General features: G+C 47.4%; 1 long non-coding RNA gene across 1 annotated transcript; it reads right to left on the reverse strand.

Annotated features, from left to right (window-relative positions):
• Positions 1–16028: 16028 nt before the first annotated feature.
• Positions 16029–20413, reverse strand: LOC128816918 (uncharacterized). The gene is made up of 3 exons (XR_008440053.1): positions 20286–20413; positions 18218–18284; positions 16029–17992 (listed from the first exon to the last, which is right to left on the reverse strand). It is a non-coding gene; the product is annotated as an uncharacterized LOC128816918 (long non-coding RNA).
• Positions 20414–22559: the final 2146 nt, after the last annotated feature.

The raw sequence follows: 22559 nt of genomic DNA on the forward strand, positions 1-22559 counted from the left end.
TGCACCCAGCTCTCAGCTGGGATGGGTGCTGAGAGCTGCGAGCTCCACGGGCTCCTGGCTGAATCCCCAGCGTTGGCCGAGCCTCAATCAATGTGAATAATTGATTTGGTAGTTCTGGGGAACGGCACAATCCCTCGGCGAGGGTGTGCTGCTGAGATTTGGGAAACTTGGGCTCAAAACCCTGCTCGGGATCGAGCGGAGGAAACTCGTGGAGCTCATTTTCCCATCCCGTGGGTAGGTGCCACAACCACGGAGTTGCTGACTCTGAGCATAAAGGGGACATTGCGTCCTCCAAGATCGCTTTGGGAATGGCACCTTAGGGGATGGGCACCTGAACAAATTACCACGAGGTAAGTTAGGGTGTGAACTCGTCAGATGCCAGTTTTTCTGTGGTAACTGCCCGTGTGAATGCTCTTTCCCTGCAATAAACACGAGATGGTTCATATTTACCAGGGGGTAAGAACGTTCACATGGGTGTTCACATGGCTCACACCCTGGTTTGACTCCCAGTAACTTGGGCCTGTGCCTCTAACCTCAGTACCCTTGAAGAGCCATCCCGAAAAAGAAAAACCAAACTCCTCTGCTTTACATAAACCACAATTTTGCCATTTCTTCATTTCAAATTGCAATTATTTCAGTTCATCTTCGGTTTGCCAGAAAGGATTTGCTGAGATTGACTCCACTGCTCCTGTTTTGGCAGGGAACCTGAGGTCCTTGAGGTCCTGGTGGCCAGGATCAGCCAACAAGGTCAGATAACCTACAGACACCACACCAGCTTTTCTTGCCTCATAGTCAGAGACCTTCTGGGCACTGACAGAATATTAATATTCCTGTTTCTCACAGCCAGCTCCCGAGCCCTGAAGAGATTTAAACATGTGGAGATATGAAGTCAGGCACATAAAAATCTCTTCAGCCAGTGGAGAAAGGGTGGTGTGGCTGTGGGATGAGCGGTGCTCCCAGGTTGCCTTGAGGTCACCAGGTGTTTTCCAAGTGCTTTCCATAGATCTGGGAAATGGTCATGAAGTGTTCTGAGGGAAAGACCTGGATTTTCCGAAGGAAAGGCCTTGGAACAGTGGTCTGTGAGTCTTCCAGTGCTGCATAGATAAAAACCTTGCCTAGGAGCAGGCACAGCATAACTGTGCATGAGCCCGAGGACAGAGCGAGGGAAAATGTCTTTAAAATATTCCAAGAACTGGACTGAATGTTCCAGTCAGATAAAAATACCCACCAAACTAACAACCCACTTGCTTGTGGGCTGGGACTTTGTCTCGTGATGATCCCAAAGGCTGACTCAGGTTATCTGAGGCATCTCCTTTCAGGTGAGATGGGGAAGAGTCAATTCATCCTCGAGGAAGCCTTCCACCAACTGGGGACAGCTCTGCTTTGAAAGCAGGGTTTTCTTAGAATGTCCAAGCACACCAGGAGTGGTATCTCTGCTCTGTTGGGCGGCAGAACCTTCCCTAAGAGACCTCTGGACCAAATTCACTAAATTTTAGCCATGTAATTCTCAACTATCTGAGCCAACCATCTTAGAAAGTTGGGCACCCTCTGAGGGCGATTCATCCTTCCTGAGATTGGGATCTCTCTAGTGGATGTGATGAATCACTGTCTGGAGTTGCCTGTCTTTCTCCATCCACTCCAGAAACAGCCTAAACACCTCCCTTTTAGACAGGTAAAGTTGGGAGCGATGACTGGGTGCCTGAACACCCCACAAATATCATTGATGTGATGCCAGTTGGTGTCTGGGAGGTTTTTATCCCTATTTTAAGAGAGGCTGATGAGAAACCTGAGGTGTTTGTCAGGTCCTTGACCTTCCTTGTTGATTTTGCCTGGAGAAAAGAGGTAAAAGACCCAAATCTTCTTCAAGATTCTGGACTGTCATACTTAATAACAAAGAGTATTTTTGAGACTTTAATTTCTGGGCTTAAAGTGACATCTGGCTAATGAAGACCCAGAATAAGATTTTTGCAAGGAAATGATGTTCCATGAAAATCCCGTGTGGGGCACTTACATTTTTTCTCTGGAGTAGCTGGTTCTGGCCACTCTAGGGAAGGGTTGCTGAGCTCAGGTCTGCAAATTCACATTTTTCTTTAGGACTGGAGCATTGTTACCAGCCCAGTATAACCATCTGTGGCTGTGATGGGTACAGCCAAGACCTTGCAGAGGAAACAGAAGCAATTTTTCATCCCTGCACCTTTCAGAGGGCAGCTCATGGTTTGTGACTGGCCAATGGCTGGGTAGAGCTTTGGCAATGCTTTGGAGAAATACTGAGTTGCCAACAGTGTTTGTTAACTGCAGAATCACAGAAATAATAGAAATATAGAAGGGGTTTAATTGGGAGGGACCTTGAAAATCATCTCATTCCAACCCCCTGCCATGGGCAGGGGCACCTTCCACGATCCCACGTTGCTCCAGACCTGTCCAGCCTGGCCTTGGACACTTCCAGGGATCCAGGGACAGCCACAGCTGCTCTGGGCACCCTGTGCTTGGGCCTCAGCACCCTCACAGCCGAGAATTTCTTCCCAATATCTAATCTAAATCTCTTCTTTTTTAGTTTAAAACCAAGCTGAGAGTTGATTAAAAAACCTCTCCCCCTGAACTCACTGTTGGATATTTTTTGTGTGTGTCTATGGCTCAGGAGGATGCGATTCATCGTGGCAAGCTTTTGTCACCCAAAATGAAATATCTGGTTTATAATCTCCATGTAGAACCTTTTTTAGGGACTAACTCCCCCAGAAGGCAATTCAACCCCACCTATTCTAGCCATCTATTTTTAGGACACAGCAAGTTGCTCTTCTGTGGCCCTGATGATTCTGTTACAAGGTCAGAGAGGTTTTGGGTGATACCATTAACTGAATTCCTAACTTTAAGGTGTTCCAGAGAGATTAGATGAACTCCATTGAACATTGGTTTCTGCCATCAGCATGTGCGAAATTCCAGTCCTGGTGAATCCAGGTTTTTGTTGTTTTTTTTGTTTTTTTTGTTTTTTTTTTCCATATCTATTGAAGTCCTGCAGCCTTGAGAACCTGTTTAAAGCTGGAATGGTGTGAACTGGCACAGCTCCATAGCCTGGAGGATGGGGACAGCAGGTGACAAATGTCACACTAACGATATTACAGCTCAGAGATGAACCCTCAGCTCCGTGTGGCTGCACGGAGTCACGGCTTGAGAAGTTTGCTAGTACCTACACGTCCTCCCAAAATCTAATTGTGCTGATCCTCCAGCAACCCTGACCCCAGGGAACTTTCTAACCATGCTCTGGAAGCTTCCTTCTTGCTCTGCTCTGCTGCAAACCTCTCCAGTGAGAAAGCCTCTGTCTCCTGAGTGATTTCATAAGAGCAAAGCCGGGTGTTTCATTAGGCTTTTGTGGATGTGTGCTCGGAGGAGGCGACCTGGAAACGGGGAGGTTTCCCCAGAACATCCTAAGCAATTGGAAGATGTCATCACAGCCCATGTGGCTCTGCAGAGTGTGGGTCTGGTCTCCACTGACCTCCAGAGTTCCGTGGCAACTTGGTTTTTATGATGGTTTTCCCATTCTTACCTTTATGGCAAAAGTGATTTCAATTGAGTTTCTAAGTTAATGCAAAGTTTCCACTCTGCAAAATTTAAACAGAATTGATGTCATTTTTCTCCAGTTGAAACATCCATCTACTTTCCTGTAACTCCACAATGTCTGAACACCTTTCCCTTTGCTTTCCTGTTCTTTGCATCATGTTTCCCATAGGATTTAAGAAACTCTTTCATTTGTTGGTGCAGTGCAATCCATGCCTTATTTAGGAAGTCAGAGGGAAAGGTGGGAGCAGCAAGCTCAGCTCTTTAGCATAAAACAGGCCCATATTTCCAGGGCTTTCTTATAAATACTGAGAGCTTGATCCCACAGGTGACTGGGTGGATAAGGTTTAATTGCCAAATATTCTGTGTACAGTGAATTTAGGAAAGGCAGCATTAGCCCTGTTGGACATTTTTGTATCCATCCATCCCTGTGTTTGTCTCAGTCTGTGAACTGAGTCCCATCCCAGGAAATTCCAGCATTAGTGATTGATAGTTCAACCCATCTGAAAGTGGATCTGAGCTGTAAAAGTCTGTGGGCTCGTTTTTTAGGATTGCAATGAGGATTCCACCACATTTCCCTCCCTATTCGCCCAAAGAAGTTGGGCTGAAATGCATTTTTTGGGAAGAGCTTTGAGCTGAAATCTTGAAGATGTCAACAGGTTGGGAGAATCCATCCTTTTTCTGGAGGGATTTGGCCAGCTGGGGATTCATCAACTGCACCACACTTCAGGTCTATTTCTGAGCTGAGTCTGGTTTCAGTGAACCATCACTGGTTCCCATTTCACTTCCAAATTGGAAAAAAAATGCTTTGTATACTCCAAGTATCTGGTTGGGAGTTTGTCATTTCAAGAGTACTCGGAGTGGATAATTCCAGGAGTGTCCTGTGGACCCTCTGGATCGCTGGAGGTCTGGAGCTGAGTGTCCCTGTGTTCTGTCCCAGGCTGGTGAGGTGAGCAGGACCCTGTTTATGGTCATAACGCTGCTGATCACATCTCTCTTGGGAGCAGAGAGCAGAGGTGGGATGGGAGAGTAAAACTCTCGGTGTCTCTCTTGAAAGTTGTCTCTTCTAACAATAAAGAGGTTGAGTTTGTGACTTAGACCTGACTGGACTATCATGGTACCCGTGACTAAAGACCTTTGGTGACATTCATTTGTTGTTTCCTGCCTCAGAAGCAGAAGTCCTATTAACCTACCTAAAAACTGGTTTTATTTGTGAGAAATAAATGCCTTTTATTGTTTTCTACTCGGCATGGCTCTGTTGTAAGGGATGCTGGCTGCCTCTGGTGAAACAGATTTTCTGCTCTTTGATACAAGCTGCTCTTAATGCTTTAAGCTGGAAAAAAATAAGGAATTTAAGGGTTTTTTTTATTGTTACCACTGTTAGATTTGTACAAAGTGGAGGGGTTTGGAGCGATACTGAAGTCCACCTTGTCGTGGCACCTCCCAGCACCGAGGGGCATCTCTGTGACCTCTCCCTCTCCTCAACACAACTTTTAGTCAGTTTTGTACTGCCCGAGGCTTTGGGAGGAATTAGAATCCAGGTCTAAGGGTTTGCCTGCGTGTGGAAGTTCTAGCAAATTAAACTCCTGATCGAGTTTCTGCGGTGCAACAAGTTACCACACATCAGCTGACCCTTGGTACCTGTCTGTGTGCTCACGGCTCGCCTGCAGCAAGTGAGGTAATTAGACTTTGCTTACCCACAATAAAAAAGGGTTAATTTAAATCACGTTCGCCAGCATTTGCTGTAGGCTAGGGATTCACATATGTAGGATTGCTGTGGGTCAACTAGCACTAGGGAGTAATTTGAGCTCCTCTTGCTTGACCATGAGATTGAGCCCTAAGTGGAGACGGGGATTTGTTGTGGTGTCTGAGCACTGATTCCTTCAGGATGTGCTCCAGGACATCCACACTCAGCCTTCTGCAGCAGAGACGTCTTTTCCTGTCTCCTCTGTGGTCGATAAGGAGGAGAAGCGGGTGATTGTAGTGAGACATGATTCTTGCCCTAAAGACCTTTAAAAAAAATGGAGTGAAAACACCTTGAACTGTGCCCTCAAATGTGGTGCTTCTTAATTTTCTAAATTACTGAGAGGGAAAGCTGGAGGGCTATCTCAGATGGACACCACTCCATGCCTACTGGAGGTCATCAGCTGGATGACAAACGGATCACAATGGACAAACGGATGACAAATGGACCTCCCATTACAGTTTTACCAATCAATTTTGTCACAGAGGATGGGGATCTTGTGCCATCCAAGGAGACTCCACCTGCCTCTCAAAAGGCCTCAGGTCTCCCGGAGATGCCATGTCAGACCTACTGATATCTCAGAATCTATGGCCTAAATACGGAGCACCTTTCAAAGAAGAGCGAGTTACTTTGAGGCATTCTGTTGCAGATGATTCAATTGCTGCTGACTGTTTGCGTTTCAGGGTTTGTGAGGACAGGTAGGAATGTACTTCCACTCCAGGTTGCTCTGCGATGGTGTCCCGTGTAGGTAAATCATTAGTGATTTCTATACATTTTATAGGTGTTCACGATGACTCAGAGAGCTGGGAATTCTCTGCAGGGTGCAATTCCTGCCTTCATGTGAGCCAAAATCATAGAACTGGTCAAGTTCCAAGTGCACAGGAGATGAATGAAGAGGCTTTGAGCTTAGAAATAATGACCCAAGCACTTATTTACTCTTTCAAATCAGTATCTTTCGATAGCCTGTACAATGCTGCAAGTTTCCTTTCCCTAACATAGATAACCTTTTCCAAGTTTCCTTCCCTAGTACAGATAGTCCTTTCCATAATCTCAGTTTTGGGATTCCTAATTTCTTGTACAATGCTAAGCAGGGAAAAGGACTAAAAGACTTTAGTCCTGTGGAAATAGTGAATTTCCAAACAGAACAGTGATAACCCTCGCTGAGAGTTTGATACATTTGGCTAAATGTAGGTGATTAAAACCATTTGAGATTTCCCTGGAGTCCATGTGCAGCTTTCCCACAGGTCCCTCATGATCTTGTCTTGTCTAAGTATCTCACAGAGGGTTTTTCACATGGAAAAATTTAGGAAATGTTTAGCTAGTTGAATTGACTCCTGAGCTTCAGATCCAGATATTTTTATTTGGCTTCCTACCAGTGCCTAGCGAGTGATCCAAGTCAGTAGAGATTTAAGGTTCCCTGTATTTGTGTACGCAGGAGTGCGCAGTGTCATCCAAAGGGATGCTTTGTGTCACCCCAGGAATCCACATGATTTAGGGAGGCAGGCTGGAGCCAGGTGGGTGCTGGAAAGCACCTCAAATGGTACTCAACCCTAACCCTGTTGAATTCCAGCCTGAGAATTCAACATGTGATAAACTATGGGAAAAAAAAAAAAAAAAAAAAAAAAAAAAAAAAAAAAAAAAAAAAAAAAAAAAAAAAAAACAGAGAATTTGAAGCAGGCGCGTACGATTTCTCCCAAAAGGCAGCTCTTGGGAGGTTGGCTTTGGAATGTCTGCTTCCTGACTAAAAATGGTGTTATGTAAAGCAAGGTCAGCTGACTTACGTGCAGCAATGAAGATTTATCCTGGGAATAATGGGAATGATGGCTGAGAGCTCTGCTAGCCTGGCCATGGGGCTCTTGGCCATCACAGGGAGCTGTTGATCGTGGAGACAGGGGGATGAAATACAGAATTAGGGGATTCTAGAATGTTAAGGGGTTGGGATGGATCTGGAGGATTATCCTCCAGTCCCAATTCCTCCCACCATGGGCAGGGACACCTTCCACCAGGCCAGGTTGCTCAAAGCCTTTCCAACCCAGCCTTGAGAACTTCCAGGGCTGGGGCATCAACAACTTCCCAGGGCAACCTGAAAATATGAAAGAAAAAGGATGACCAGCCTCCTGTGTTTTGGTTCAGTTAATTTGGATCAGATTGAGCCAATGTTCAGGGAAGTGGAAGTTCACTTTGATGTGTGGAGATGAAGGAAGCCCACAGTTTCCTGGTAGCCTGCTGCCTGCCACTGACCCTAAATTGACTTTAAGTAGTTCTCACTTTCACGAGTAATCGAGTAGCACTGATTTAGATCTGGGCCTGATTATTGTTGGAGAGGAAAATTAAGGTGTTTGTCTTACCTAGAAGGATAAGCCGTGGCGTTACACAGGATAATCTTCAATTTACCACCAGAAGCAGCTGCACTAAAGACAGGCAGGTTATCAAAGCACTGAGCTTCCTTTGCAATAAAAAAAAAATGCATCATCCTCAGGTGACTGACTGCAGCAGAGCTGCTGTGGCTTGACACGCTCGCAGCCCTCAGCAGCACTGCAACACCTGTGCATGACCTCAACTTAATCCAAAGTCAAGGGCAAAGGAAGAGATTTAAGCCTGGCTGTCTTGGTGGAGGCTCGGAGCGCACGCATGGACAGTTGCAGCAGCTCTGCTGGCAGGCAGCAACTTGTGAATGACTTGATCTCATTCATTGTGTGCCAATACCTTGCTTCTCGTCACCTTGGTGAGTAAACAGAGGGAGGTAGAGCCCCGGCCTCCACGTTTATGAAAAGCGTTGCCATGCCGACGCGCACAACCGCACGCGGACCCACGGGAGGGGATGGGCTCTGCACAGGCACGCACCCCTCAGCCTGAGTGGGAAACGAGAGGGGACAGGCCAGCAGAACCCACAGGAGACATGTCGCAGTCCAGGACATCCCTCTGGCTGCCCTGGCTGTCTCGAGACCCTGGCAGGGGGCTCGGGGACCCTGGCATGAAGTCAAAAACGCCTGTGGCTTCGATTTTAGCCCGTGGGAAAAGCTGTCAATTTTGTATGAGGAATTACAAGCCACAAGGGTTTGAGTAGTGTGATATTTGAACCAACGCAGGGTGGAAAAGTAGAAATTTGGGGTTTTTAGAATATAGTTCAGGGTGTCAAGATGGAGGAATTTGTGCATGTCCTAGCCTTCTGTTCCTTCTTCTTGTCCTCCACGTCTTGGTGCGATGGTGGCACTTTTCTATTGGTTTGGGATGGGGACACACTGTCCAACACAGATGTTAGATTTTGGTGCATTGTTATAAACAGACGATGTGTAACTTTTGATATAAAAGGTAGACACCGCCCCAGGGGGCACAGCAGAATGCCATGGTGGACTTGCTAGGCAGAGCTCGGCAGGTCAGAGAAAGAATGTTTAGGTAAGAAGAAAGAAACAACCTTGAAAAAGCAATGGGAAGCATTCCAGGCTCCCTCTTGGGCCGCCGGGCTAGGGGAACAAGGACTTTCACACCGTTGGGGTCTCACCAGCTGACCCTGACAGGGACACTGCTCCCAGCCCGGGATGGAGCTGCTGGGGTGGAGCTCTGGGGCGAGCACACCTGGGCTGCCAGGCTCCATCCCCTGCCCGTGCCAGGAGGGTACTGACAAACTGGAGGGCAGTCAAAGAGCCAGAGGGCTGGAAGGACTGATGCTGGTGGGCAAAGAATAGCTCTGAGTACTAATCTGGGCCGAAGAATGAGAGGACAATAGCTCTCAAACTTTTGTCAGGTGTATGTGTGGGAAATGGATTTATAGAAAATTCTTAAAGCTTGATAGAAGGTTTACATGCGTGTAGTAGAGGAAAGCAAGGAGGCATGGTTCTGCAGGGTACCAGGAGCACAACTTGGAGAAGGAAAGAAAGGGGGATACCAGTGAAGTATCAGAGAAAACAACTTGCCTGGATGCTCTGGAATGACAGTGTAAAGGAGTGATGTTAAAATGATGCAAGTATCATAATTTGATTTATTCAACGTCATCCCAGGCAAGACCATGGGAATGTGTGATGGAGGTTTCTATTTTATGGCTGGGTGGTGCCAAATGAGTGATAATTTACTGGAATTCAGTGAGGGTTTACCTTCAGCTGATGAGAACCTCCAGAGGTGCCCTGGCTTCAGTGAAGCTGTTGCAGGGAGAGGCAGTGGAAGGGTTGGAATTCAGGATATGGCTGGATGGACTCTCCAGGCATTTATCTGTGCCTCAGCCTCAGGACCTGGACATTCACTTGTTTAGTTACAAAATGGTGAAACTGCCAATTTGTGACTTTGTGTACCAGGGATAACAAACTGTACAATTATAGCTCCCCACTGACTGCAATAATTTGCTGTGACCAGGTTTGAGTGCCTTCAAGTTAATGATGAACTTTATCTTCTAACCTGATCAGTCACTGTGCCCACATGTCCTCCCCTCTAAACTGGAGAGGCGTGGATTTGATGGGTGGAATGCTTAGTGCCAGGAATTGATTGTGTGGTCGCATCCAGAGGGTGGTGGTCAGTGGCTCAATGTCCACCTGGAGATCAGTGACCCCCGGGGTCCCTCAGGGGTCTGTGTGGGGCCCAGTGCTGTGTAATTCCCTGATCAGTGACATGGATCAGTGGGATCGAGGGCACCCTCTGCAGACAACACCGAGCTGAGTGGTGCAGGTGGCACGGTGCAGGGAGAGGATGACATCCACAGGGACCTGGGCGATCTCCAGAGGTTCAACAAGGCCAGGGCAAGTTCCTAGACCTGGGCAAACCCTGGGATCAATCCAAGCTGGGGATGAAGGGATTGAGAGCAGCCCTGGGGAGCTGAATTTGGGGGTGCTGCTGGGTGAGAGGCTGGACATTCCCTGACCATGTGCACTGGGAGCAGAAATCCAGGGCTGCATCCCCACAGGTGAGGGAGGGGATGCTTCTTCCTCTCTGCTCCCAGGAGCCCCCACCTGGAATCTGCACCCAGCTCTGGAATCCTCAGCACAGGAGCAGGGCCGGGGGGGGGGGCACAGAGATGCTGAGAGAGCTGGGATTGCTCAGCCTGGAGAAGAGAAGGTCTAAGGAGACCTTGGAGTCCCCTCCAGTGCCCGAAGGGGTTTGCAAGAAAGATGAGGACAAACACTTCAGCAGGACCAGCTGGGGTAGGACAAGGTTCAGTGGTTTTAAACTAGGAAAGGATTGATTCAGACCAGATGTAAGGAATACATTTTTTATGATGGAAGTGGTGAGGCACTGGCATGGGCTGCCCAGAGATGTGGATAACCCATCCCTGGGAGCATTCAAGGCCAGGTTGGCCAGGGCTCTGAACAGCCCCACGTGCTTGAAGATGTCCCTGGTCATGACAGAGGAACTTGTCTCTTCCAACCCAAACCATTCTGTGATTCCACAAATGGGAATTCTCTCACTTAGGTTGTCATAACTGAGTTGTGATTGAGTTGCTGCCTGAAAGAACTTTTCCTTTCATCAGATCTAGAAGGACTTGGGTGAATGGTCAGACTACATTTAAGTAACTATATTTTTGGCGGTTTATGTTTGGTGAGATGGGTCCTACCTGGGCTGCAGAGGAGCTTTTGAGAAGCTCCTGAGTGCATGAGAACAGAGAATTCTTTGTCAGAGCCCCCCAGCTCAGGTCAATGCTCTCCTTTAGATTTTCCTGGGTGGGGATGAAGTGAAGAGTTGACTTCGTGCCACTTAGAGGAGTAGGACATAGATATTGCCCTCCTTTGGGCACACCCTCGGTGTGTGAGGTGGTCATTTCTCAACTCCCCATTATTAATGGGTGTGAAAGGGCTGTACCTACAACAGAGGCACAAAGACTCTCAGGATCAACATTGTTTAAGGACTGTGCCACTTCTCTCTTTAGCACCCTGCTGATAAGCAACCAGCATGCTCCTTAATCAAAGATTTGGTGTTCAAGAAGAGGCTCCTCGCAGAAAATGGCCAAAAATGCACATAAATGTAGCAAACAGTCAGGGTTTACTCATTGACCTGACAAGATACTGGTAGGAGAAGGGCATATGGAACTTTCAAACTAATTTTTGGGGTCTCCGTGAGTGTGATGGAATCCCAGTGTGCTCCTGGCTGTGGAGTCACATCAGATCCCTGTGTAAATGCAGCTGGAAGGAAGGAGGAAGGGTTTTGTCATCACAGCCAAGGTGGGGCTGGTATCTTTAGGGACACACTGGCTGCTAAATGCTGTTAAGGACCTGAGTCCTGGCTTCCTGAAAGTCCAGGAGTGCTGTTTGTCCCCACCTGAGGGCCTGCCATCCCAGGTTGCTGATAGAGATCCCTGGATTCCAGCAGCCTTGCCATGGTACGCTCTGTGCTGCTCCAAAACGCCTTGGGATTAGATTTGTACAGAAAGGACAGAGCAGGGATGAATTATGTCTGTGCTGAGTTCCTTCCAGCTGAGACAAGCTCGGGAGCAGGATCCCACACTTCCCATCCAGCTGGCAGCCAAATACACCCGGAGATCTCTCCACTCCTCCCCCCAGCCCTGGCTGGACCTCGTGGCTCATTGCAGAGGGACCCTCGTGGTCCATAGGCAGGAACTCCTTTAGGTGAGTCAAAAATTGGAGCCTCCACCCCGTTGGCCGAGCCGTGCTGAACTTGTCTCAGCTGGAAGTCACTGTTTGCATATTTTCCCATAGAATCTGTTTGATTCCAGGCTGAGGTGTGACATGCAGCTCCCCGGCTCCTTGATGTGAGCTCGCCTGGTGGATTTGGATTGTCTCCCAGGTGCTGAATTATCCAAGAGAGGAGCACATTTTTCCTCACCTTCATGGTGTGGTATCCCAGGGTTGGGGGTGTGTGAGGAGTTAAGATCTCTCTCAGGCATGCAACTTTTGGGGCTGAAGTAATCTTTTTGCTCAGTATTGACCCAATAGCTGCTCTCACAGCCCGAGGTAGGAACTGTGGCAGGCACCTGGCAGGAGCTCTGCCATGCAGCAGCATTCCCCAGATTCCTGGCTCATTAAACAGCTCTGAGGAGCTCCAAGGTTATTATCAATTATGCTGGTATCTAGATTAGTCCCTGCTCTGCCACCTTATCAGTAACAAAGCCATAAAGCTGGCCTTTGGGATTCTTATCTCCTTCACTTGGATCAAATCCTCAATCTTGGTTGCCCACTTGTTGATCTCATCTGCATTGGATGCCCAAAAGCTGCCAGCAGCTCGGCAAAGGGCTCAGGGTGTAAAAACATGACCAGAATCCTGATTTACTTTATCCAAAGCCCTCCAAAGGCAGCTCTTTCCAGGAAATACTGATTCCACTCAAAGCTCACTGAAATGATGCACTTCCAGTGAAGGGAACTGGCAAAATTCCTTCTGATTTCCAATCTTCAGGAGCTGAGCTCCAGGTGAGGACAGCCTCTTCTCCCAGGGCACAGCCTGACCACAATTCCTTATCTGTCTCTGTGAAAAAGAGGAGAAACAGCAGAAAAAAAAAATTAAAAAAAAAAAAAAAAAAAAAACAACCTGAGGAATGATAGTATCAAAAATTAGAGGTTTGACTTGGCTGCCCCAGTGGGGTTTTTTTCCACCTATTCCAAAAAACCCCACAAACAGAAGCTCCCAAGTGGTTTTGAAGGGGAGCTGATAAAAGTAATAATTACTTTGTGCATTACTAATCATGTACAAACCACATGCAACGCTGGATGAATTCAGAAGTTTAAAGTGAGTGTGAGGCTCAGGGATCTAATCTGGGCCACGTTTGAGTGATTCTCTTAAGGCAAATCTGCTCAAGACTTTTGTGAGCACCAAATCTTAGACAATTGTTGTCTGTGTCTTCCCTGGCTTCCTACCTGTGCTTTCTCCTGGATTTTTCCTGTTGGCCATCATTTAAGAAGTTGCAGAAATAGGAAGAATAGGTGAAAATACATTAAATATACACATTGTGCAAAGACACAGCTGTGTCCCCTCCCTGCTCTCATTTCCTATCTCAGAATATTGTTTTTTTCCTCCTGTTTGGGCTCCCCTTTGAGTCAACTCCATGCAGCTGGAGAGGCTGGGGCTTCCTGGAGGTCTTTTTATTGGAAATCTCTTACTCTGGAATAGATTTTGGATCAGGCTATGGAAGCTTTCCTCCTGCATGCCCAATTTTGTCTACTCCTGCTAAGGCATCCCTATAGATCTTTGTCAATTTAGCAACTGATATGAATAAATAATACCCTCAGTAAATAAGTTTTTAATTAAATCCCTCAGTGGATAATTTTGGTTGGTAAAGTAGAGCTGAACACGGATTTATTGGAAGTTTGACCTGAGAGGGGTTTTGTTGGTTTCGGTTCTGGTTTGCTTATTTATTTATTAAAATTCTTGGAGATTATCATGTTTTTAAATTATGGAAGCCTTAAAAAACTTGGAACAGCCATTTCTTCAGAGTGGGGTCCAATGTGAAACATGTAACACGGGGAAACCTGGGTCATGCGTGGGATTACTCATTTTCCTTGCATTAAATCTAATCCTTATGAAAACTTTGCTTGAGCCAAACACTTAACCACATGTTTAAGCACGTGGGGCATCCTGTCCTTACATTCTTGCTTGTGTCTCATTGATCCATCTCCCAGCTGGGGCATCGGGTAAATCAGGAACAAACGGAATTGACCCAGGAGGGAGAAAAGGAAACTTCCAGCTTCTCACCACCTACTTAGCAGAGTGAGTTGAAAGGTTGAAAACTTAAAAAAACCTCAGTGATCAGACAAGACTTGAGTGGAAATGCAGAAAACAACAGCTTTTGGTGCTGTTCCAAAGATTAAAAGGATAAAATTTATTGATGAAGTGGGGAGATTCCTAACTAGAAGTAGAAGTGAAGCCTCCCTGACCCAAAATTGTGTTTACAGGCTTACCACAGTGGAAGTGAGGTTTTCATAACCACTGACAAATATCTGGTTATAGGCAGAGGCAGGATGTGCACCTCTGGAGCTCTCCTAAAGAGCATCCACCCAGTGATCCATCAGCAGTTCACCACTGAAATACAGCTCGTTCATTAATAATCCATCATCTACGTGTCAGCAGCTTTGTCCTTAATTCCACAATGGAATGGCTGTTTCCATGGATGTGGATGGTGATATTATTCCCACCTCACCAGCAGGAAATTGAGGCAAACCAAAATGCCCCCAGCCCACAGTCCCATGCTCACACCTCAATAACTACATCACCTTCTCTTCTAATTAATGTAATTTACTGATAGAATTGATCCGTGTGCACACTGGGATGATTATTATCTCAAATCTAGCGTTGGGACAGTTTCATAACCCACACAGTCTGTCAAGGCTGAAGGTTCTCCATCTCCAACAAGTGGGCTGAGGATTTTTGTTACTCAATGTTCAGGAGGTTCCTATGTGTGCTTAATCCAGAGTTGTGAGCCTGAAATTGAAATTATCACTCTGAAGGCAAAACACACACACACAAAAAAAAAAAAAAAAAAAAAAAAAATTCTGGGGAAAATCTGCTGCAGTTCTGATTGGCAGTGTTTGATGATTAAAAACATGATTCATCCAAAAACAACCCACGCCTTTCAGTCTGTTCCCAGAGCTCTGGCGCCAACCAAATTCTGGGTACCCAAGAGACATTTCTGTCCTGTCACAGCAAGCAGCATCGGAATTGCAGCAGGGCAATCCCTTCCCCTGTGCTGGCACAGGGTGCCTTTCACAACGATGACCCAGAGTGAGTCCAGTCTCACTTACAGGAAAGCCTTGGGTGCAAAAGCCTTTGTTGAGCAGGATGCTGCTGGACAATGAATGAAAGGTGTTCCCAAATGGTTTTTTAGTTGAAGACCCTTGCTGATAAGTGATTAGATGCTCTCAACAAAAGGTGGTGCTAAAAGGATCAAGGAGGAAAGTCGGTGCTGAGTGGGAGCAATTTGCTGGTGAGAATCAACATCCTTATTCCTGTAAGGCTGGAGAAGCCTGGTAATTCCAAGGCATAAATCCCTTTGAGGCTTGCCACATCCCGGTTTCAGCCGACGCTGGGATGGGTTAAAAGCAGGAGGGGCAGCATTGTAAAGCCATGATCTTATCCAAGTCTCATCCAACTGGCTATTTATATGGTTGTAGATATATTGCATCCCATTGTCTGAGGCACAACCTGGTACTCAGCCCTTTGAGGGCTCGTGGGGAACTGCTCCTCTGATCAGGGAATTTTACAGCACTCGGTGATAGGGGGGACTTTGTGGCCTGGAGCCGTGGATCATCTCGGGCCTGATCGTGTCAGATTCCTTCCCGAAAACAATGAGGAGCTTGAGTCACTACTTGGGTGGGAAACCTCCAAGGAAATCTTGGTATGACTCTGTATCTTCAGGACCATTAGGACCATGAGGGCTACACCTGGTGGCTCCTTTGTCAGGTCTAACAACGCCTGTTTGAGTTAGAGCATTCAAAAAGCTGCCCCAGGTGGCATTTCCTAAAATTCCTGTAGCTCACATTCAGACCTCTGCTCTTAAACCTCAGAGGAATTTATTGGAACCCACTGTAATGTCAAAGATCAAGAAAGGAATGAATAATTCAGGTTAAAACTCTGGTTCTGAGCACCAGAGAGAAGTTTGGTGATATTCAAAGAACCTCTGTATGTGACTTCAGTCTTGTATCCAATATCTTCATCTGTGAACGGAATCAGTCATTCCTCTCAGATTTGGATGTCCTTCTGCTTTTCCAGGCCTTCTCCAGCTTTTCAGTACATCTGAATGTGGCATTTTGGGTCCTGTCCTGATGCCTGTGCAGGCTGACCTAGAACAGAGACTGGACAGAGCTAAAGAATAAAGCAGGGATTTATTCAAAGGATCTCCTCCATGGATCCACCTTGGGCAGCACCAGAGCCCAGCCAGGGCTGCACCCAAGATCAACCAAAATGGTCCCAAAATGCACGAGCGCTCCCGGGGGCTCTCACTGGGATCAGCTCTGCTCCATTTGCACCTTGCAGTTCATTGTCCCATTCCAGCTTTAGCCCATGCACTCCCATCCTGCTTGTTTTTCTCTCTCCAGCCCACCTTGTTTGTGCTCCTGGGGCTGAGATTTGGATCATTTGTCCTTGGTGCCCAGCTGGAGCAGGAATTGTTTTGTCTCCCTGCTCTGTGCAGAGAGCTCACCATCCCCTGATGTGAAGCTCAGACCCACACACTAAAGCAGCACAGAATCTGAAAATTTAAAAGCTCAAACCTCAGGCATCAGTCCTCCCCTGTGCTGAGTGCTGTGTTATTCCCCCTCCTTTGGGCTCACTCTCCAGCCCTGCTGTGCTCAGCATTCACATCCTGGGGGTCAGTCCCAAATCCCCACATCCTCCTGGAGCCTTGAGACAGCTCCTGTCACTCCCACAAGCCTGGCTTGGCACCTGGGGCATGGAGGTGGCTTTGGGTGGTGACATCCTGACCCCTCTCTTTGTGCTGTCCTGTCCGTGTCCTTCACTCTCACCCCTCTGTTGTTTCCACATCCTTCAGGCTCTCTCAGTAATGATGTGGTGGAGTTTTTTTGGCTGTTGGTAGGACAGTTAAATAGCACTGAGATGATTTCAGGGAGTTCCAGTTACAGACAGCCTTGTTTGATGGCAGTTGCTCGGCAGAGTGACACTGGAGAGTTGTCAACTCCCCGTGTATTCCTTTTGTACTATGCTGATCCTAAATATGACCATTTTGAATTCTTTATTCCCTCTTTTTCTTTATATTCTGACTAAAAATGCTGTACCGACATCACTTTTATCACCTCTGTTTAACAATCTCATTTAAAAATTGCATGAAATTAGTTTTCCATAGAACTGTGGTTACTACCACTAATTATATTACAACTTTTCCATGCTCTGTGGGTTAAGTCTTGTATCATCCAATTCCCTTTTGGGCCAGATAACAGATTTACAGTTATCCATTTGCTCTTTAACAACACAGTGGATTCCTAACCTATTTGGCATTCTCTTGTTTTCCATCATCACTTGGAGATTTATTACAAATGTTAGCAGTAGTTATCCAGAAATATCCGAGATTCCCTTCCTTCTTTATCTCCTTGTTCATCTACAGGAGGCTAATACATTATTAGGGACTACAAATGTGTGTTTGGATATCTCTGTATGTTCTCTAACAACACATTAAACAATTATTTATTGGTCATCCTCGTGTTCTTAGCAGCGCTGACCATGGATTATCCACTATGGGCTTTCCTTATCACTTATCTGCCTTATTGTGTCCTAGTTCATATTCACAGTTTCCCACTCTTCTCTCATGGTCTGTGTGTGCACATAGGACTGGGGTGAGTGAGATTCACGAGCAGTGCTGGGAGCTGATGGATGGCTTTTAAACCGCCCCGTGGGATTTCACCTACGTTCCTTTTCTTGTGTTTCTGTAAGAGCAAAGGTGAATTAGGGAATTGCATTCACTTTCCTTAAACTTCTCACACTCTACCTGGCCAGACTTTTCTTTTACCCTCCCACTGTAGTTCAGTGCTCCTGTATCACAGCCCCAGTAGAATCATTGATTTCTTAGAAGCAGCTAATATGTCCTTTTTTCTTAATCATTTACCAAACCAAAAAAAGCTTTCAAAACTTTTTCAGAACCCTCCCGGCCCCTCTCAGTCAGCCTGCTGTCATTTTGCCTTTCAAGACCTTCCCTATTATTTATGATTATGCCTTAGCAGTTGCCAGTTCCAAGGAAGTGGAAAGGTTCCTTGTCCTGAGCACCGTGTGTGCACATAGCGAGAGACAGTCCCTGCCCTGCAGCACTTCAAATCTAATCTGAAGAGACAGAAAAAAAGGTGGGTGAAATGAAGAATTATTAGTATGGCACGATGTTAGCAACTCCTTACCCCGGATCCCTGGCAGCTTTCCAGCCCCCAAAAGGACAGGAGTGCAGGTATTTCTTTTCAAGGTAAGAGCAGAGCAGGGGGTTTTGGGGTGGAAAGTTCTCCACCCTGATTTTGCCACAGAGGAAGGGGTTTTTATTCTGGGAATTTGACACACGTTTGAAGCAGGGGTCTACCAGAGAAGAGGCAATGGCTGTGAGCAGCTGCTGAAGGCTCTCCTGGTGCTGCGTCAAAAAAAAAAAAAAAAAATGGAATCCACATTTCTGCAGCTGGGAAACTCAAGGGAGCATTCCCCTTCTCCCTGTCGAGATTTGACATGTGTGGACACAGACAAGGAGCGGGGTTTGCTTAGGCAATGCACCAGTGCTGACTCCTGCTATTCTGCTAACTGCTCTTCATTTTCTACTTACTGCTGCCTCCCATCCTACCTCATTCCTGGCCCCTTCTCTCTTTCTTTCACCCCTTCACGTCCTGCCTGAGTGCAGAAAATGAGCTCTTTACAGCAGGAATCATCTCCCTGACGCTTCTCCACCGAGCTCTTAACACAATGGGAGCCCTAATCTCAGACTCAGGTTCAAGGCATAATAGTAATAATTATTGTTGTTATCGTTGTAATAACAATGATGGAAAGATTTAGAGAAAGCAGGGGGGAAAAAAGTGTTGCTAACAGCAAAGGAAAATTACCCTGATCCTGGAAAGAGGTGTGTATCAGCAACTTTTAATCACCAGATAGGCTTCCTCTTCCAGGGTGGGGTGATGCAGGAGTCTGGGAGCTCTGGTTGTGTTCCCTGATGGAGCTGGGAGCTGTGTGAGCGGCTCAGGCAGGGTGCAGAGAGGGGTTTTCCTAAATTCAGGTGCCCAGAAAGATGGGGAATGGACTGCAGGCATCCATCCAGGTCCCTCAGCAGACAGTGGCCCGGACCTCACGGCCAGAGAGGTCAATGTTTGGCCACTTATGGGGTTTGGAGCTTGGGGTTAACAGCCAACGTGGGCATGTGGGGCTTTCTCCCCCTCTCATTTCTTTGGAGCACAGCAGATAAATAGCTCCAGGTGAAGGCCTGCACATTCTTTATGAAGCAAAACGTGCTGTCGGTGTAAGGAGGCGAATGTGTGGCCCGGGGCACCATGTGCAATGTAATGTGTCTCGAGTCCCTTGCACGGGCTTGTTTGAAATATGTGTCAATAACACCAGCAGCAGCAGCAGTTTGCTGCTCAGAAAGGAAAAGGAGGTGAGCGTGCTGGGGAGAGAGGGGAAAGCAGCGTGGGGTGGAGGGCAGGTTGGTCCCCATCCTCCCCCACCAGCCTCCTTAAAAACCCCAAAGCTTCCCCTCCTCCCCACCACCCACCTGGTGAGATCACCCTCATTACAGTGAATGCCCAGCACCAGCACTTCCAGGAGAGAGCCAATGTATTCACTTACAAACCCATTTTTACCGCAGAAGCAAGAAATGATCTCTCGCAGGGAGAGGGGGAAGCCTCTAATTATTGTTTTTAAGGGCGTAAACCAAACCCAGGTCAAAAATTACGGGGGACTGACTGTATTCCTCTTCTTGCTTCCCGTTCTAGACAGGATTCAGGTCTCAGTGATTTCAGCAGAGTCAAAATTAGCACCTGCAAGTCCCATGTGTGGAAAGCCACAGTCCTTCTGCACAAACCTCTTTGCTGCCACTGCCACGAGAGAGTGGCTCTGGCAGCGCCAGCAGCTCTTACAGGGAAGATGGGTCAGCACATCCCTGGGGGAACTGGCAGATTCCCTGTCTCTGGATATCTCTGGATCAAGAGAGGGCACCTTTCTGGAGGAGGTGATTCAGCCACGGCCAGTGGTGCAGAGGAGATGAGTTAATGGGTGGTCTAACCTGGTAATTATATACGTTGATGAATCCATAAGATTACGGTGTTGTTGGAAGGGAGCTCGGCAGAATTCCTGAGCTTTTGTGGCTGCCTCTCACCAGTTCCCCTGCCCCAGCTGAGGAAAACCATCTCACAGGGAGGCAAGGGAGTGGGATGGTGCTGAATCTTCAGTAGAATTTTGTGTCCTAGTGGGGATGTCTCTGACTTGGTCTAGAGTGGGAATTGCTGGGCTTGGGTCTTTGCTCCTATATTTGTTATAATTCCCATGGAGGGGGTTTCTACCCCACTGCAGCCTCCCTTCTCCTCTCAGCAAGCCTCAGTGGAGCTCAGAACCGGACCTTTGGCCAAAGGGGTTGGTACAGGTGAATACAAACCTCTCGTTCATCACCTGACTAAATAATCCTGAGGTCAAGGTGGGATTCATCCCGTTGGACACCTGCACTGCCAGTAACTCACAGCTGAGGTATCATGGAATCTTAGAATGGTTTGGGTTGGGAGGGACCTTAAAGATCATCCCATTCCACTCTGTGACATAGGCAGGGACACCTTCCACTGTCCCAGGCTGCTCCAAGCCCTGTCCAGCCTGGGCGTGGGCACTGGCAGGGATGCACAGGCAGCGTTACGCTTTCATGGCCAGTGGAGTCCAACACTGAACTGGACTTAACTCCATGACTTAACTTCTAATTGAAACTGGTATCTCGACTAGGCCAAGTTGCTTGTCCCCTAATTGTGTCCAGTTCTTCCCACTGGACACACGGGACATGTGGGATGGCCGGCTCAGGTCTGTGTTGTAGCCTTCCGCAGGGCTGAGGGGGCCACATCGAGGCTCCCAGTCCCACTGTAGATTCCCAGTGGTACCTGAGACACCCAAGCAGGGCTGGAAGCCACTGGACGGGTCCTACAGAAAACCTGTGGCACTTGGGAGCCAGGTCTGACCCCCAGGAGATGTCCCTGTGCACTCAACCAAACTGACCCTGGCATGTCCTGAGGTATCTCACCAGCTTTTGGAGACTTCGCCCGCCTTGTCCTGAGCTTCTGATTTCCAGACATTATTAGTCACTATTAGTAGGAAAAGGAGGTGTAAGAAAGAGTTCCTTGAGGGCGCCCTCGATGTTTCTGGTCAATGTTTGGGTGCACCAGAGCGGAGAAATGTTCAATCAAACCGCCAAACACAGGGATGTGTCAATAGGTGTGTCCGTGCGTGGGTACATGCGGGAAGGGAAGGGAAGGGAACAGAAGGCAGAGAACATCTGATGGTGGCATCGGGGATAAACACATTCTCGTGTTCATGGCTTTGCTTCCACTGCCATTTTCAGCCTTGCAGTTGAGCAATCCCTTCCAAAGAAAGCGTCCTCTCTGCCCTCCTGGTTGGTGATGAATGGGGTGATGTCCTGTAGGTGAGGAGCTTCAAACCCCTGGTGTCTTTGTGCTGTCAAACCTCCAGGTGTTCCTGCTTTGTGTAAAATAACTGAGCCCTTCTTATTGCTGCTAAATGCCCTTCAGTTCCTCTGAACCTCGGTGACAATCTGTGGAGCTGAGTTCCATTGATTAATTGGTTCAGCATTGCAATAAACCCCAGAGCTGTGCTCCAAGACAGTAGTTATAGAGCCTCTCTATCATTTAAAATGTTATTCCTGTAAAATTCCTTTAAAACTGAACTTTCTATTGTCCAGGCAGTATGGACAGTTGAAAATTGCTATGTTATTTAATTTAAGAAAAAAAAAAAAAGTTGCTAAAATCTTGAGTGATTTGTCCAGTTCAATATTTCTGGCCAGTCAAAATGTCTCCTTTAGATCCTTACTTTGCCACATTCTGATGCATTTTCACTGGCACAGGTTGCCAGGAGAGGTGGTGGGTCCCATCCCTGGAAACATCCATGGTCAGGTTGGGTGGGGCTCTGAGCAACCTGACGTGGTTGAAGCCATTCCTGATTATGACAAGGGGGTTGGAGTGGGTGACCTTTGAAGTCCCCAGACAAACCGTTCTTCCACAAGCCATTCCATGATTCTCTAATTCTGGATTTAGGGTCTAGGAGCATGGGAAGGCTGAAAACCAGGGAGTGAGCAGCCTCTTTGGTTGCTCTGGTGAGACAGAGCTGCTTCTGCAGAGGCTGCGTGGTCCCTGTGGCCACTCAGACCCCACATGAGATCCACGGATGGGTTTGCTTGTCTCCAGTGCAGCTCCCTCCCCACAGTATGGTTTTGTCACCCTTCAGATCTCCTGTGAAACCCAATTATGAGCATTGCACAATCCCCCAGATCCATCAGTGCTTCAGTTCTGCAGAGAAATCCAAGCTGGAAGGAATCCATCTGCTAAGCTGAGTGACCCTGCAGCTTTATTATTATTATTATTATGCTGAGGAGGGCTCGTCTCTGGTTTCTAAAGTAAACACAGGAGGTATCTTGGCAGAGGAGCGTGCAGCAGAAAGCTGGGATTGCTTTCCCAAATTCTTGGCCGCTTCCCTTGCTGCATGTCAAAGCTGGTATCTTTGCCTAACAGTGATCACCCCTCCACGAGCTGATCACGATCTGGCAGCCTGTCTGCAGCTCCCCAGCCACTCTCAGACAGAAATCATTAAGGCTGGGATGCTGCTCAGGTGTGCAGGTGCTGCTCCTGACACTGGGGAGATTCCCAAATCCTTCCACGGA

This window comes from Vidua macroura, chromosome 1, assembly GCF_024509145.1.
Source record: "Vidua macroura isolate BioBank_ID:100142 chromosome 1, ASM2450914v1, whole genome shotgun sequence".
Taxonomy (NCBI): Eukaryota; Metazoa; Chordata; class Aves; order Passeriformes; family Viduidae; genus Vidua; species Vidua macroura.